Consider the following 17,267-nt stretch of genomic DNA (forward strand, 5'->3'; position numbering starts at 1 on the left):
CAAGTAATCCTACCTTGTTGAAGCGCAAAGTCTCTCTAGTCTCCCTAGCATCGCTAACGCTGCAATGCTAACATTTACCTTTGGAGGTCCTTGAATTAGGTAAGATTAGATCCTCTGATAGATAGAAGGAACTCAACTTAAAGAGGGAGGGATGAAGACTAGAGAGAGAACAGAAGGGAGGAGCAAGTGAGAGAGCGACGGAGGGTGAAGGAGAGATGTAATAAAAGAGTAGTAAGAAATTCAAGAGGAGGATGGCACACGAGTCCACCGTCACGAAGAACGTCCCAGGTTGCATCGACACTCACTGCATACATTTCAACCTATCTTCTACAGGTGAGACAGGCGTATAGGGTTACTGGAAACTGGTTCATCTTGGAAAGTACGGATCTCTGAATGATTTCTTTTCACGCTTCCTAGCCTGCCCTTATACCTGCTACCGAGGTACAAAAGACGGGGAAACTTTTGAACGTCGCGCAAGGAGTTGTGTGTTGAATGTGAATTTCAATGAAGTTTCAGGGTGCTTGCCCGGGTTCTGTAAAACAGTTATGCAGAGTCGCTCTGACCCCACTCCTCTCTAAGACTCTGTCTGTAATTGTCCGTCAACGCCCACGGGTTCTAACCCCTGCCTGGTGTTCCAATTTTATTCCGTTTCCGCTCCTTCAACTTTCTTCCAGCGTGTTTGGCAGCAACCGCACCGGCTGCCTTAGAGTTGCCGAAACAAAGCAATCTGAACCTTATTCAGAATCCTTCACTCCTTAGCCTCGTCACTAGAAGGTCTATGTTCTTGAACTTGACAAGACTTGCTTTTTCTCTTCATTCAGTTATCTCAGATGACACCCCCTAAGGAAGCCTTCCCTAATCTCGCTGGCAAAATCAGCGGCCCCCCCACCCCCATCACTCTCTTACACATACCACTGCGATTTACCCCCACTAGGTTAAATCATCTTATTTATTCTCTCGTCTACAGGTTGGTCATCTATCTGGTAGGTAAATGATAACTAGTTGTAAAGGTAATGGGGCAGCAAAAGACCTTGAATAAGCATCAAAACACTGTAAAGGAGCAAAGATGGAAGGCAGCGCTGACATCAAGACTACAGTGATCCGCACAGCATGGTGTTGCTGATAGAATTCGACTGTAGCTACATAGATCCATGGAGCAATGCGGTGCTTGGCCGTGTACTCGCACAATATGGTCAACTGTAGCCACTCTGCTCTCAACGAGGTGGAATACAGCTCCTCAGTCCTGAAGGGTTGGCCGAATATAGTCACTTCCTCCCAAGAGTATGGAAACGGTTGGGGGCGGGGGGCGGAGGATAAAGTAACTTTACTGTGGAGAAACCTGACAGACGTGACCTCGGCCAGGAGATCAAGGTCCACATCACCAGTGATAAGCCATTTTGGTTCTACGGTATACTCAACACGGTGTGATGGAAATGCCACTTCACCTTGTGATCTCCTCCCCAAACCTGTAACTCCAGTCTAGTTATGGGGAAAATATCAGAGAAACCTCATCTGAGGGACGTTCTATAAACCACCTGAGCATCAGTCGTCAAGACTGTGACGGTCATCAGAAGCAAGACAGGTCAGAGAGACCGGCACGACCAAGAGGAGCCTCGGGAGGCAAGACTACTAAATATAGTGTGGTGTCTTTAATGGGATCCTGGAACAGAAAATGGTAGGTAAGACCTGGGAAACCTGAAAAAAAAGTATGGGCTTTAGTTAATAATAATAATACATATATTAATAAAATACATATTATTATAATAATATAAGAACAATACAGAAATACTACTTTAGAAATTGTGATAAATGTACTTTATTAATGCAAGGTATTAATAATTAACAAAGGGGAAACTGGATGTAGTGTATACAAGGATTCTCTATGTTATTCCCGCAACAATTCTCTAAATCGAAAACTGTTCCCAAATGAAATTTTGCTTAAAAAATAACAAACTCTTAGGTGTCTTCCCTTTGAGACTCAATATGAAATAAGAATATTACGATATTTTTAAATCCTCCAAAAATAAACACACACACCAACAATGGAAAACGTTAGCACACCCAAGGAATGAAAACCGTCTCTCTCTCTCTCTCTCTGCAGGCCCTCACTCCATGATGGGTTTTAGGACCACGCATTCTAGCCCATTCAGATGCTAATTTTTTCCCTAAAAGTTTTCATGTATGCCTGCTCTCCACTGCCTCTGTGTCTTTATGCAGATTGCTTCTTGTACCTGAGATGGCCTTCCACATTGAGGGTAAGCAGTCAAACACTACGCCGTCTTAAGACCCTACAAGAAGACTGCATCGTCTTCTGTCATCTTGTCCCTAATCTATCCAGTCTCCCCAAGTAGGAATAAAGCTCCCGATTCCTGACGCCTTCAAGCACTTTTCACAGCACTTTTCGCATAGCGTGGCCTTTTACCTTATTTTTTCCGTGTCTCCTCGGTGTCTGCAACGTTATCATCTCGATTGCAAGACCCGAGGTTCATTTATCGTCGCGGTCACGCAGACCCTTGCACAAAGCAGGCGGCTGCTCACACGGCGGGCATTTGATAGCATACCTGCTCAATTTCTACAGGAAAAAAGCACAGTTCAAGTCTATTAGATTATACAGACATTCTCGACTGTGTCTTAATTTCTAACCATACAGGATAGATGGGCCTTGTGCGATTAATTTTACAAGAGCAAGGCAGTTGATGTCAAAGGAGGAAAAAAATCAGCACGGGCTTCACTTCTGATTTTGACACATGTATTTTCTTGGGCCCCCGGGCATCAAAGTCTCTCCCTGCAAGCTTTGATGCATCACTTCATCGCTAATGAAGGTCTTTCTCAAACTCCTCCTGTTCACAACATCCAGCTTCCCTTGAAAGATCTGAACAAATGTCAATTGCTTCCTGTTCCAGTTCGTCACTCAAGATGCCTGACAGCATCGGATTTTAATGAAGGCCACCAGAGCGCCCAGTCCCCCTACCACCACCCTCTCCCCTTCTAGGCTCACAGCCACACGAGCACCGCTTTGACGATGTGGGTACAAGGGAGTCTGTCGGACAGATGTAATCACGAGCTACCCTCCATTTAACAACCCATTTAGCTGACGTGATGTCCTTTCGGCTAGGTGTTCGCGTACTTACAACTGTTCTTGACTGCCTGTAAAATTCTAAACCGGACTGAGCCATTTTTCTAAGCGTGTGCGGTGGTCATGTTCCTTGCGCAACCATCCAAGGTTTTTAAAAATGCTTCGTTATCTATCTAAATCGAATTACATTTAATTCCGAGTCTGTGCTCTTCTGGGTGGCAAGGAATTCAAGCTTGGTCATGTTTGAGGACTCCCCTGTTTCTGGGGCTCCAAACACTTGCTGAGGTTTTCTGTAACATCCAGATGAGAAGGAGGAGGGGATAGACGGGTTTAGAGAGAAATTCACGGCGGGGCGCCTCGGTGGCTCAATCTGTTGAGCATCCGATTGTTGATTTCGGCTCAGGCCGTGATCTCACGGTTTGTGGGTTCAGGCCCACAAACGTCGGTCTCTGTGCTGACAGCTCAGAGACTACTCGGGATTCTCTCCCTCCCTCTCTCAAAATAAATAAATAAACTTTAAAAAGAGAGAGAGAGAAGTACATTGTGATTGTGTCTTAAATGTCCTCTATCTGAACTCAGGAGTTACCTTAATGATTCAAGGATGGGTGACCTCCTCCTGCTCATTGTCAAACGGGCATCTTTTGAGGTAATTCTCAGTGCTATTCAGAAACAGCTACATGGTGCGGGGACTCAGTGCAAAAAAGCAAACTCAGAGCCTCTTGTTCGAATTTATTCAGAATTTCAAGACGGTGAGAGCAGGGCTTTAAACCAAGTCCCTTCTGAGCACGGGCCTGTGCACGCACATCCACGGAGCCCAACCTGCTACCATATTCTTGATGTCAGAATCCTGGGTCACCCCAAGTCACCTTATAAGAGTTCCGGTGAGGCTGGCTCTCTAAGGAAATAGTTTCTTGTCAATTACAGGAGCTACAAAGCCCAAGTACTCTTGCCTCTGGACCGGCCCTCCACCCCTCTCTTTAAACGGTGATCTGTTCTCCTCCTGGGACAGTCCAGCCCTTTGTCTTCTGGGACTTTAGGCCATAAAAACAAAGCCCCTCAAACCCCACCCTGGAGTTTAAGGTGGCTGCACTTCCCCAGGATATTGCTGTACAAAGTGAGTTCTAACAGCAAAGGCATCACCAGGGAGCTTGTTAGCAATGCAGAATCTTAGACCACGACCAGACCCCCTGCATCCAAATCAGCGTTTTGACAGGATCCGCAACCCTAGGACTCAAAGCATCGCTAATTCTCCTTGGGACAGAGGGCAAGGAGGGGAAAGATTAGTACTTCTTGTGTTTCCTTCTTCCACACCGAGAAAAACGTACAAACGCGTTGCCATACCCAACGTATGGCAGCCAAGAAACTAGTTAACAACAGAATTGAGTCCCCGGTGTAGAGCCGGGAATTGCAAACTCAAATGCATCTAAGGGCCAGGAAGGTAACTGAAATGGGGAAGCCGGTTGTGGGTGAGGTGGTGGGGGGGATGCTGGAACTGGGGCAGACTGGGGAGAATGTTCTCTGACATAGTCGTTGTGGTGGAGAAGCATGGATCCCCTGCCATGGATCTTCTCCCTCTTTTTTTTTTCCTAAAGTTTATTTATTTATTTATTTATTGAGAGAGAGAGAGAGAGAGAGAGAGAGAGAGAGAATCTCAAGCAGGCTCCACGCTGCCAGAGCCGAGCCCGATGTGGGGTTCGAACTCACGAACTGTGAGATCATGACCTGAGCTGAAGCCAGACGCTTAAAGGACTGAGCCACCCAGGCGCCCCTAAGCGTGACACTTTTTTTTTTTTCCAGAATGTCCATTGGATTCTTTTTTGTACATCCCGAATCTCAAATGAAATTCATTAAAAAAAAAAATACATTCTCCGTCTTATTTATGATCGCCATTTTAAACTTCCCCAGGTACTCCTATATCTTATCTATCTTTGGGCTTGCTTCTATGATCTGATTCTTTTCTTGTTCTTCTCCCTTGCATGCCTTTTGACGGTTTTTTTATTTAAGTTCGGCATTGTGAATAACGAATTTTGAGACCGATGATGATACGATGTTACTGTTTTCCCACAGAGGGAAAATAATGATGTGAATTCATTTTGGAAGGAATAAATACTAAGATGGAAAGGAGAACATCTGGATGGTAGTCCTGACGCTCACTAGGAGCTATCAAAATTCACCCCCAGGGGCCTCTGTTAGCATTAAATGCTCTCTACCGGCTTGTTATGCGCGAGAGTTTACAATTCAATGATTTCCTACTGCTATAGTGATGTACAAAATCTCGTGGAAAGGAGAAGAATAAACAGTGTTTAAGTTTAATGATACCTTTCTGAGATGAGGAAACTCAAGCCCGAAACATCAGTTAACCTGCCTATGGTTGAAGAAATTACTTAGGACTTTCAAATCAGTTTCACTGTGGTACCTTCCGGTGTATCAGTAAGCATATTTGTTTTAAGAAGCATATTTATTTTAAGAAGATTTTAAAGACGGTTAATTCCATTTTTCAGTGAGCCTTTCGTGTTGGTGGTATTCAGTGAGTGCCTAGTAAATGCTATTTATTAATTTTGCAATAAAAATAGAGACGTGGTATTTGACTTCAACCGAACCCAAAAGCACCAACCATACTCCAACGCCCCCAAAGTTCTGGGGACTCGAATTTTACTCATTGTAGCAAATTATCCACAACCTGTGGTCACATGAGCCTGTCCAGGTGCACACGCTCACACACACACACACACACACACACACACACATTCTTTTCTTCCATTCACACTGTTTTACTTCTGCTTTGCTGAGACTGTCACAAACATCCAAATAGGTAGCCAGTATCCAGATGACCGTGTGAAGCAGCCTTTCTCCTGACACAGGCAAAAAATGAAATGCCGGTGCTACTCATAGGTGGTACCAAAATGTACTTTTTTATACGCCGTATTGTGTACAAGAAATGTAGGCTATTTCTCAGTTATGAACATTCGCCAAACGCAGAGGTAAAGCAATAAAATAAGGGACGCCTGGGTGGCTCAGTTGTTGGGGTTGGGCGTCCGACTTCGGCTCAGGTCATGATCTCCCAGTGTGTGGGTTCGAGCCCCACGTGGGGCTCTGTGCTGACAGCCCGGAGCCTGGAGCCTGCTTCGGATTCAGTGTCTCCCTCTCTCTCTGCCCCTCCCCTGCTCACGCTCACTCTCTCTCTCTCCCTCCAAAAAATAAAGATTAAAAAAATTTTTTTTAATAAAAAAATAAAACGCATGACCATAACGAAACGCCTTTACCTGGTGACTTGAAATTTTTACTTTGAAATGTCAAGCTTTTAGGCAACTATAGAGAATACATTTTGCAAACACTCATCTATTTGTTGTGAATTCACCGTTTTTAAATTCATTTCGTTTTCTATATTTCAGATCTAGTTGAAGCTTCTTAGGTAAATAGGCCCTTTCCATTCTTCACCCTCTTTTCCCCAGAATTAACCAGTAGCCCACGTGCATATTTACATGCATATTTTAAATTATACTTTATCCATGTTCATAAGCCATACATCGATTTATTTTGAATGTTTTCAAATTTATATAAGTATTACATTTTAAGTATTTCTCTACAATTTAGATGTTTATCCGAAATTTATATCTGGGGGATTTTTCCATGCCGTTAGAGGCAGTTTTAGTTCATTCGTTATTACTGCTGTATTATATTTCATTGTACGCGTGTATGAATTTATCCATTCTCCTACTGGTAGGCAATTAGGTTGATTTTAAGTTTTCTCTTCTGGAAACACTGTCATCGGTCATTCTCATAAGCCTGTTCTTGGCTCCCTGGGTAAGGGGTCCTCTAGTGTATTTCCCTTCAAGTAGAATTGTTGGATGCTGGATATTCTTATTTTCAATGTTATTAGGTAACGCGGCTTTCTTTTCTCAGGTGATCTTACCAATTTATAACCCCGCACCCGCTGTTGTGGCAAAGAGGTCCCATTGCTTCCCATTCTCACCTAATGTATTTTGTCAAATTTGTTAAGTTTTGCTGATGTGATTGAGAGTAGAATGGTATCTGGAATTTTAAACTTGTCGTTTCCCTGATCACTAGTGATATTGAACCTTTATTGAAATATGTTTCCAAACCATTCAAGTTTACTCTTCTGTGCACTGATTGCTCGTTGTGTCTTTTTTTATCAGTTTATAAGTAAGTGTTCTTTAAATAGTTTCAAATAGGGGTGCCTGGGTGGCTCAGTCGGTTAAGCGTCCGACTTCAGCTCAGGTCACGATCTCATGGTCTGTGAGTCCGTGAGTTCGAGCCCCGCGTCGGGCTCTGGGCTGATGGCTCAGAGCCTGGAGCCTGCTTCCGATTCTGTGTCTCCCTCTCTCTCTGCCCCTCCCCCGTTCATGCTCTGTCTCTCTCTGTCTCAAAAATAAATAAACGTTAAAAAAAAAAATTAAATAGTTTCAAATATATTTACTATCTTCTGGTCAATGGCTTTTCTCTTCACCTCGCCATGGTGACATTTCCATAGAGAAGCTTTCATTTTTATAGTAACCAAAATTTAGTAATATTTTTTCTTTGTGTGATTTTGGGGTCTTCTGTAAAAACTCAATACATAACTTGAGGAAAAGAAGATATTCTTTCATAGTTTCTCATAACATATTATGTATGTATTTGCCTTTCATGTTTAGGAATTTTTCTTTTTCCAGCGGTCTTGAGATATAATCGACAAATAAAATTGCAAGATATGTAACGTAGACACCGTGATGATTTGACGTATGTGCACATGGTGAAAGGATTTCCCTCAATGGGTTGATCAACCCATACATCTCCTCACTTATTGAGGAGTTTCATCCTTTTCAATGTTATCCCTGTGGATTTTGTGTGATACAGCGTCTCATTTCATTTTCCCACCCAGATTATATATATCTCATTCCATTACAGGCTAAAGTATCATTGTCCTACACTTTGCATTGCATTATTTTCATTTGGGGATGTGTCTGTTTCCGGGCTCTTTAGCGGATATCTTTATTTATTAGTGTGTTAACACGAGACAACTTTAACTGTATACCTTTATAAAATATCTGGATATTTGATAGAACAATGGCCTCTCCCATGCCAATATTCATAGGATGTTCTTAGCTGTTTGCTATGCTATAGGAAGGTTGGGGTATACTTTTGAAGTTCCTTGAAAATATGAAGAAACCTTGCTTAGAATTGATTTCAATTCATAATTTAACATACGGAAAACCGATATTATCTTACTAGAGTTTCCATACCACAGGATGGGCGGCTCAAAGAACAATTCTCGCCGTACTTTAGGCGTAATGTCTAAGATCGACGTGTTGGTAGGGTTTTGTGTCTTCTTTTTTCTTTTTTTTTAAATTTATTTATTTCTTTTTGAGAGAGACAGAGTGGGAGACGGGTGGAGAGGGAGGGAGAGAGAGAATCCCAGGCCGGCTTTGCACCTTCAGCACGGTCGGATGCAGGGCTCAAACTCATGAAACCCTGAGATCATGACCTGAGGTGAAACCAAGAGGTGGACGTTTAACCGACTGAGCTACCCGGGCACCCCAAGTTCTGCGTCTTCTGATGTGATCACGCATACATACAGACGTTGTGTTGAATTTGTTAATACTTCATTCCAAATATTTGCATCTATTTTCCTGAATGAATTTGGCCTATAATTTGAGTGTCTCATTCTTCTTGTTTTGTTTTGATCTCAAGGTTTTAGCACACTTAAAAACAAATCCTAAAAAGCAGCAAATCTCTAGAGGATGTATATAAGATTGTTTAGTGTGACCCACTACAAACATATCTGGGACTGGTGCTTTGGGGGTTGGAATCTGTTATCTGTTATCAGACTATTCGGCTTTTGTATGTATGATTCATTTTTGTTAACGAATATGTTGCAAATATTTCATCTGTTTTTCAAATTTATTGGCATACAGTTGTTCAGGGTGTTGACACTATTTTTGATTCATGCTGTGTGGGTGGTTAGGTCCCACTTTCCCTTCCTAGTAGTATCTTTTTTTCCTTTTTCATTATCAGTTCCATCAGACTCGTGGCATTTTTATTAATCTTTCCATTCACTTTTGTTTATTCTGAATGGCAGGAAGGACCCCATCCTTCCAAAGGTTTGCATTTCCTTTTCATATTGTAGACTTCTTGCTGCTAAGTGGCCTCCTAACTAGGAACACATCTGCCAGTCTCTCCTTTCCATGAAGCACATCTGTGTGATGGATCCTCACCAGCTGAACAGAGGGCCGTCTCCCCGTCCTTTGCACTGGGTGACTGCAGAAGACTGTAAGACCATAAAGAAGGATGAGTTCTCAGGATGGGAGGACTCTGGGTCCCTGTCTGTGGCAGCCAGGGGAATGCACCTCTCAAACCCCTGATCGTGGGGAGATTGAGTGAGGACCCCAACCACTGTGCTCTGAAAACCATCTCTGTCTTCAGGGCAATATCAACGGTCACACATGCCGTTCAAAGACAGCAACTGAGCTCCGCAGAGATGCTAAGATGGGCTCACTCCTGAGACAGCTGGGTCTCCTCCGACAGTTGCTTCGACTTGAAGACTCCCCATTGATCTTGGTGAAACCTTCTTGATTTGCACTGCGTTCTAAGACTTGTCCTACCCAGACCTTTTCTCCTTCCTTCTCTCCCATCTACAGGGGGCAGGCTTGCATCAGAGTCAGATGACTCTGCTGGCCTTTTCCAGCGCCTGCCACGTCTTTCCTTTCTCCTAAATCTCTAAAAAGTCTAATCCCACCTTGGCGTCTGCTTTGCAGAGGACCCAAACTGACACAAGTGGCGACAGGCAAAGAAGACAGCATCCACGACTCCTTGACACATAGTTCAGTGGCAAAATATGATTCAAGCATAGAAGCCATAGGAGGGGGGAAAATGCCCACGAAGGTAGCAGAGTGGCGGTTAAGGATCTTGCTAAGTTGTGTTGACACTCTGTGGAAGCTAATGAAGGCTGTTACCAAACCGTTGTGGTCTTAAGGGTGAGCCCCAGAGAGGCTCCTTGGGGGCTTACAAAGAGCTTCTGAACTTCTGTCGCGGAGAAGGGGACATGGCTGAGCAGCAAACAGCACACTTAAGATCTAATAGGATTTCAGAGCTCCAGAGACTTCAAATGCTCAGTCGGGAAGGTCTGCATTGCTAAGTTAGGGCCACGGTTGAGGCAACTAGAGACCCTGACGTATGGAATGCGGGCATCTTGATCGATGTCCCAGGGGATGTTGGTTCTGCACTGACACTTCAGAGTTCCCAGAGGTGGTCCCTCCCCAGCGTTGTTTAAAAGACACCATGGAAGCCCTATTCCCCCTTGGCAGATGCCTTTTCTTCCTCCTGGCTGGTAGGCTGGTAATTAGTAAATCCCTACATAGACCGACAGGACTATTGGTGGGCCTGGTGAATAGGGGAGGTTAAAAGAGGAGGGAACAGCAGTAATTAGAGAACGTGTACCAGCAAAACCCAGAGGAATGTTTCAGAGGTTAGATTTTTGAGGGTGCTGACCATGGGAGCTAGAAAGTAAGACTTTCTCGGGACATGGGGTTGAACATTCTGGCAGGGACCCGGGGGGATGGCTTTCAAGGTCCTGAATAAAGCGATGCTCAGCCCTGAGAGGAGTAGGAAATCCTAAGAGGATGGTGAGGGACACGACCAGGGTGGGGGAGGTGGGCTTGCTGGGTGGATATGTTCTGAAAAGTCAGAAGATGTGCTAGAAGTTGATGTTTCATAGGAGGGCGGGAGGACCCGTGAGTCCGCAGGATCGTCAGGGACTTGCTGGTAAGGACACCAGCATCACCAAGATCTGTGGTGGCCTGCTCGGAATGCCAGGCTGATGGCAGGAGAGGTGTTCACAGGGCTGGGCACGCTAATATCCACAGGCATGGTGGCACCCCAAAAGTGACAGTATTAGGAGGTTATACTCAGCCACCATAAGCTAAGGGCCACAGTTACTACAATGACCAGCAAATGTGGGGAAGCATTTTGAAATGAAACAGACAAGCAGGCAACATCCACCACCAAAAGGACAAGAGTTGGAGGAGTAGAAGAGTGAAAGTGGTTGTTCTAATAAAAAGTTATTTCGGGGGGTGGGGGGTTGGTGCCTGGGTGGCTCAGTTCATTCCGTACTTACAGCCTGAAGCCCGCTTGAGATTCTCTCTTCCCTCTCTCTCTGCCCCTCCCCTGCTTGTGCTCTCTCTGTCTCTCTCTCTCTCAAAAATAAATAAATAAACTAAAACAAGTTATTTTTGTAATGTTATTAAAAAAAAATAAATTATAAAGGAGGACTAGGTTTTTGCAACGCCCACCCCCCCCCCCCCAAATTCTATCTGTCCTTGAAAGCTCAGTGCTTTCGACCCATGGCCTTGGGTAGGCCCTTTTTTAACACTCAGAGAACTACTCTAAACACTTTCATAGTCCTGAATAACCTATATGGAATTATATCTTAAGATCACGACCTAGGCCTTCTACATAGGTCTTAAGTGTCTCTTAGATATATCAGGGATTTCAAAGTCATCTACTGCAAATCTCCCAGTGGTCAACAGAGCCACTGGGAGATCCTGCCAAACAGATGAGATCCTGAAATCTTATTCTCCACTACCCACCCCACTTCCTGGACATGAGTTCCCCAAACTTCACCAGTGATCAGACCACGGACGAATATGGCGCCACAATGGATGCTGTAGTCATGGACACAGGGACAGCGCTCCCAGCAGTGACAGAGCCTCAGACAGACTTCCTGTCTGAAGCCTTTCCTTGTCCTTACGTTTGTCAAGTGAAGGAGAAGTCCTATGTCTCTATTTTGGAGACTAGTAAATAAAGTTTCACAGATTGAATAATTTGAGGAGAGAAGATGGACCCCACAGTCAGGAAGAGGGTGTTTCAGTGCAGTTATGTGGAGCTTCATGAAAACAGCATAGAGAGAGGGAACTCTATTTTGTCTTAGTAGGGAATCAGAGAGCTAAAGGAAAAGTGTCCACAAGAAGAAATGTTTGAGGAAACGAAGGCTCGTCCAATGTCATCCACGTATTATACATTAGGACCCGAGCTCTGGTCTTCTTTACCCAAAGCCCGATTGTGTTTTATGAAACAGGACAACTGCAGGACAGATGTGGACCACAACAGACGACATAGCCTGAAGTTTGGCTGTAGTTTGAGACCTGCAGGCTTTGGGTGTGTTATGGGTTAAACTGGGTCCCCCAGAAAGATACGTTCAAGTCCTAATTCCCAGGACCTGTGAGCGTGACCTTATTTGGAAATAGGGTCTTTGGGGATGTAATCAAGTTACGAGGAGATAGTTGATGGGCCTTAACTTCCTCTTTGAGCGTCCTTAGGAGGGGAGAAAAGACACAGACACCGAGACGGGGACATAGATAACAGACACACAGCCACGTGAAGAAGACAGAGGCAGAGATCGGAGCTATGCTACCACATCCCAAGGGTCCTCTGGGGATACTGGAACCTGAAAGAACTAGGGAAGCATTTTCCCTGAGAGCCTCTGGAGGAAACGTGATCCTACCAATACCTTGGTTTTGGACTTCTGGCCTCCAAAACTGTGCAGGAAAATATTTTCGTTGTTTGAAGCTACCCCGCCGTGGCATTTTGTTGTAAGGGAGACGAGAAAAATAAGACAGAACTTGAGGACAAAGGAGAAAAAAAAAGAAGTGTGCATGTTTCCAATGCCTGGAGGCATTGCTGGGTCCTCCTTCCGTATAAAGGTGAGCCCATCCTCGGGCAGTCACCGTGCCTGTCCATCACGACAGGTCGTGTGTTGCTCACACAGGCATGTTGAATGAGGCTGGATGGAGGCACTGTGTTTTGGGATTGTCCCAAGGGGGGGGCCCAATATAAATGAGGATGAGGCACAGTCTAGGTGTAGCATGCCCTGATGGAGGCTGAGTGGCAGGTGTGTAAGACCCTTTGCCTGAATCAGTGGGGGACAGCAAGGCCAGAAAAGCAGATTCCAGTGGTAGATTCTTCCAGGAGGACACTCTCAGGGAGTGTGAGAGAGATTTTTAAGCGTCCACAAAAATGCGTCGGTTTCCGGAAAGTACCTTAGTAGTGAGAACTTCAGGGAATTTTCCAGGCCAGTGCGGCCTGTTCGCTCAGAATTACACACAAAGGTGCACTGAAAACTCTGGCTTAACGTCTGTACGCGCACAGCATTCAGCCAGGATGGCATTTTGCACTTCTGTTCACAAATGAAGGCTGTGAAAACGTGAGAGAGACAAAGAGGCTTTGCACAAATCCTGGTGAGTGTGTGTGTGTTGGGGCGGCGGGGCCTGGGGGCGGGGTTGCTGGGATTCAAATGCAAGGCTTCTGACGTCATGTAAAAGATGCTTTCTATACCTTACACCTGCTGGTATGGCAACAGGTCGGTGGGAAAGAATAATTATGTCCTGCATCCTCGGGCCAAGTAATACTGACTCATTAACAGCCAATCGATCAATCAATTTGAACAAATCAATCAGTTAGTGGCTTGAAGGCTTGAATAGGATGGGATCCATATATAGACGGATAGATGATAGACAATAGATGTGGATACGTGCGTGGTGGGAGGTGTGGGTGTCGAGAAATATCCTCAGACGCTGTCTGGCACAGCATAGACTGAACAACGGAAGCCCCTGTGTTCCCCTTACAGCTTTACCTTTTTCCGTAGTTTTACGTCTTTCCATAAAGGAAGACAGAATATAGACATCACAGTCCTCCGGTACAATGCGGATCCTTCCATGATGGAAAGGAAGCTAACCGAGCCTAGAAATCTCCAGTGAACATGACACGCAGGCAGAGTAAAGCAATAAATCATCAAATGATCTGTCAGCGGATTCAGCCGCAAGTGTGTTTATCTACTCCCTTTTAAACAACTCTTTTAATGGCATCTCGCCGTTTCCCCCTTAGGAAATTATTTCATTGTATAATTGCCCTCGCTTCGAGTGAGATTTTCTTAATGTCCAATTTAAACGGCTGCTTTTTTTCCCGTCTCAAGTCATTGCTCTCTATTACGTGACTATTAGGCACCTTAAGTAGTGCCTCTCTCTTTTGAAAAGGATGAAATTGGCTTGTACGTTTCGTTTAGAAACGTGACCTCATTCTTGTAGATCAAAAAATGTAAAGCACTCGAAGACAGGCGAGCTTCCTGTTTCTTGGGAAAATGGGTGATGTTCCTGCTGGTGAGTTTTTCTCCAGCTTAGAAACAATTCGTGGGGCTGATCCAATGAGTCAGATGGCACCAGACGCGTGGTGTTTCTTCCGGGGTCCCTGTTACGGAAAGGTAAACACACTCATTTCTTCACGGAAATGTGAACCCCACAGGAGCGGAGATATTTTGCAGAGGAGGAGAACACAATTGCACAGACAGAGGTGCTTACTGACTTCCTTGCTCAAGAACACGGGGGAATCAGCCGCAGACTCCTGTGCAAAAGAGACAGAACCACAAGAATTGGGGGGGGAGGGCAGTTGCTCTCACAATCATGTTTTCTCGGGCCATTCATTTTTAAAAAAATTTTTTTACTGTTTATTTATTTTTTGAAAGAGAGAGAGAGAGAGATGGAGTGTGAGCAGGGGAGGGGCACAGAGAGAGAGGGAGACACAGAATCTGAAACAGGCTCCAGGCTCCGAGCTGTCAGCACAGAGCCCGACGCGGGGCTCGAACCCAAGAACCTCGAGATCATGACCCGAGCCACCCAGGCATCCCTCGGGCCATGTTTATTGGGGTGCCAGATGTTTAGCAAAACACAGGATTCAAATTTCGCACACACAAAATAGCTGCCTTATTCTGATTCTGAATTCCAGGACCTTTATATTTCTATGCTTCACCTTCTCCTCCCAGCCCCGCACGCCCCCACCCTCCAGACCCTGACGGAGTGAGGCCTTGAGCATTCTTAAACGTGACTCTCCTCCAACAGGATGCTACCCCGCTGCATGGGTCGGTCTGGGCCTGCGTATCATCTGCACGTGCCCCCGCTGGGTTTGCTTCTTGATGGCCCACCAAATCCGGTTTCGGGGTTCACCCCTATTCAGAGTCATGTCTCCTCCTGTTTGCTCAATATCTGACCTCTCCTGACGCCTTCTATGCCAACGCTGACAGCAGAATGGAATAAGGCAGTAAAACAAAACCAATCAAATCGCGAACACAAACAGCAAAGCCTTCCCTGAGCTTCCGCAGCCAGGGAGTTGGTTAATATTGTCTTAGAGAATGCAGCCTCGTGCTCACTAGGGGCATCAGTTCCCTGTCGGGACATCAATCAGGAAATGATTGCCACCGAAGAATGTCAGATGTCTGCCACTCCCACTGTGCCCGCAGCGCCGAAGAATCCGGGGAATCCAGCTTTGGCCGCTGGTGACACAGAACAGCCGCGAGCCCTTTTTGAGAGGAGATTGGAGGTTAAGATACCCCACAGAGAGCCGATGATAAAGATTTGAACTTGAAACAAACACTGATGCTGAGAACTATGGGAAAATAATCTCCAGGCCCTAATGAGAACAACTTCCTTAGAAAAGAGGGTTTCGGGTAAAACGACATGGCAAGAAGCACAGAGTTTTGGTTTTGTGTAGAAGTGTCATCCGTAAGGGTACAGAAGTTTTGTTTTCCCCTGAGCTATAAAGGAAAAGTGTTCTCACCATTTATTTATTTATTTAAGTTTATTTGTTTATTTTGAGAGGTGTGTGTGTGTGTGTGTGTGTGTGTGTGCAAGCAGGGGAGGGGCAGAGAGAGAGAGAGAGAAAGGGAGGGAGAGACAGAATCTGAAACTGGCTCTGGGCAGTCAGCGTAGAGCCCAACACGGGGCTCTGTCTCACGAACCGTGCGATCATGACCTGAGCCAAAATCAGGAATTGGATGCTTAACTGACAGAGCCACCCAGGTGCCCCCTCACCATTTATTAAAAAAAAAAAAAAAAAAAAAAAAAAAAAAAAAAAAAATATATATATATATATATATATATATATATATAGTTTATTTATTTTTGCAAAGAGACAGTGTGAGCGGGGAGGGGCAGAGGGAGAGGGAGACACAGAGTCCGAAGTGGGCTCCAGGCTCCGAGCCGTCAGCACAGAGCCCGACGTGGGGCTCGGACCCGTGAACCGAGAGATCGTGACCTGAGCCGCAGTCGGACGCTCAACCGACTGAGCCGCCCGGGGCCTCCCTCACCATTTATTTACACAAGGGGAACAGGACGTTGGTCTGCGATTTCACTGTGTGTTGGGTATGGGTACTGAATACTTGGTAGCCCTCCCACGTTGTCCCCTGTGCTCACTTGCCTTCCTTCACCCTGACGGGGGACGCTGACTGTGCCCTGTGATCGTAAGACACGGCACTTACGGGAGCAAGTTCCCGTCCGAGAGGGAGGCATCAGACCTACACAGCTGGGAAGCCTGGCCGTCCGTGCGACAGAGCTGCTCGGGGCTAAGAGCCAGGACTCATTTCCGACATCTCCCAACGAGGCGGATGGTAGCCATAGTTCAACGACAAACCTCGACTCTCCTCGTGTTCATCTCCGCTTTTGAAAGAAGAGCCTTTTCAGGTCTAGCCCGTCCTCCTTTTTGAGGCCCGTGCTCCCTTAGGAACCATGGCTGGATCTTAGCATCTTTGATAAGATCTTCTCTATCTTTGACTCAGAAAGCCTCACGGGCCCCTGGGGACCTGTCAACTCTGCCTGGCTGTCAAGGTCCTGCCAACCAGGCCCACGGCACACCTGTAAGTCCTCCTCCCGTCCTCTTTTTCCATCTAGCTGCCTCCCACCCCAACCAGCCTGAATGAGAAAGGCCACACGTTTCTGTTCCTTTCTTTTGCTTTCAGGCATTTCTCTCCGCTGGGGTTGTGATCCACCCACATCATGTGTGTGTGCCCACATTCTGTCTAACCGGCGCAGCCCAGGTCAAAAGCCTCTTCAAACGTCAGCCAGAAGTCATCTGCTCCTTCTCAAAACTCCTGTATTTTATGTCTATTTATTTATTTTGAGAGAGAGAGAGAGAGGGAGGGAGAGAACGCATGTGAGCAGGGGAGGGGCAGAGAGAGAGAGAAAGAGAGAGGGAGAGAGAATCCCAAGCAGACTCCACGTTCATCACGAGCCCGACACAAGGTTGGAGCTCACGAACCTTGACCTGAGCCAGAATCAAGACTCGGGTGCTTTACCAACAAAGCCATCCAGGCAGCCCTAAAATCCCATTTTTACATGAGGGCTAGATTTCTAGTCATTGATAGGCTGGTATATAA

Source organism: Panthera leo, chromosome C2, assembly GCF_018350215.1.
Source record: "Panthera leo isolate Ple1 chromosome C2, P.leo_Ple1_pat1.1, whole genome shotgun sequence".
Taxonomy (NCBI): domain Eukaryota; kingdom Metazoa; phylum Chordata; class Mammalia; order Carnivora; family Felidae; genus Panthera; species Panthera leo.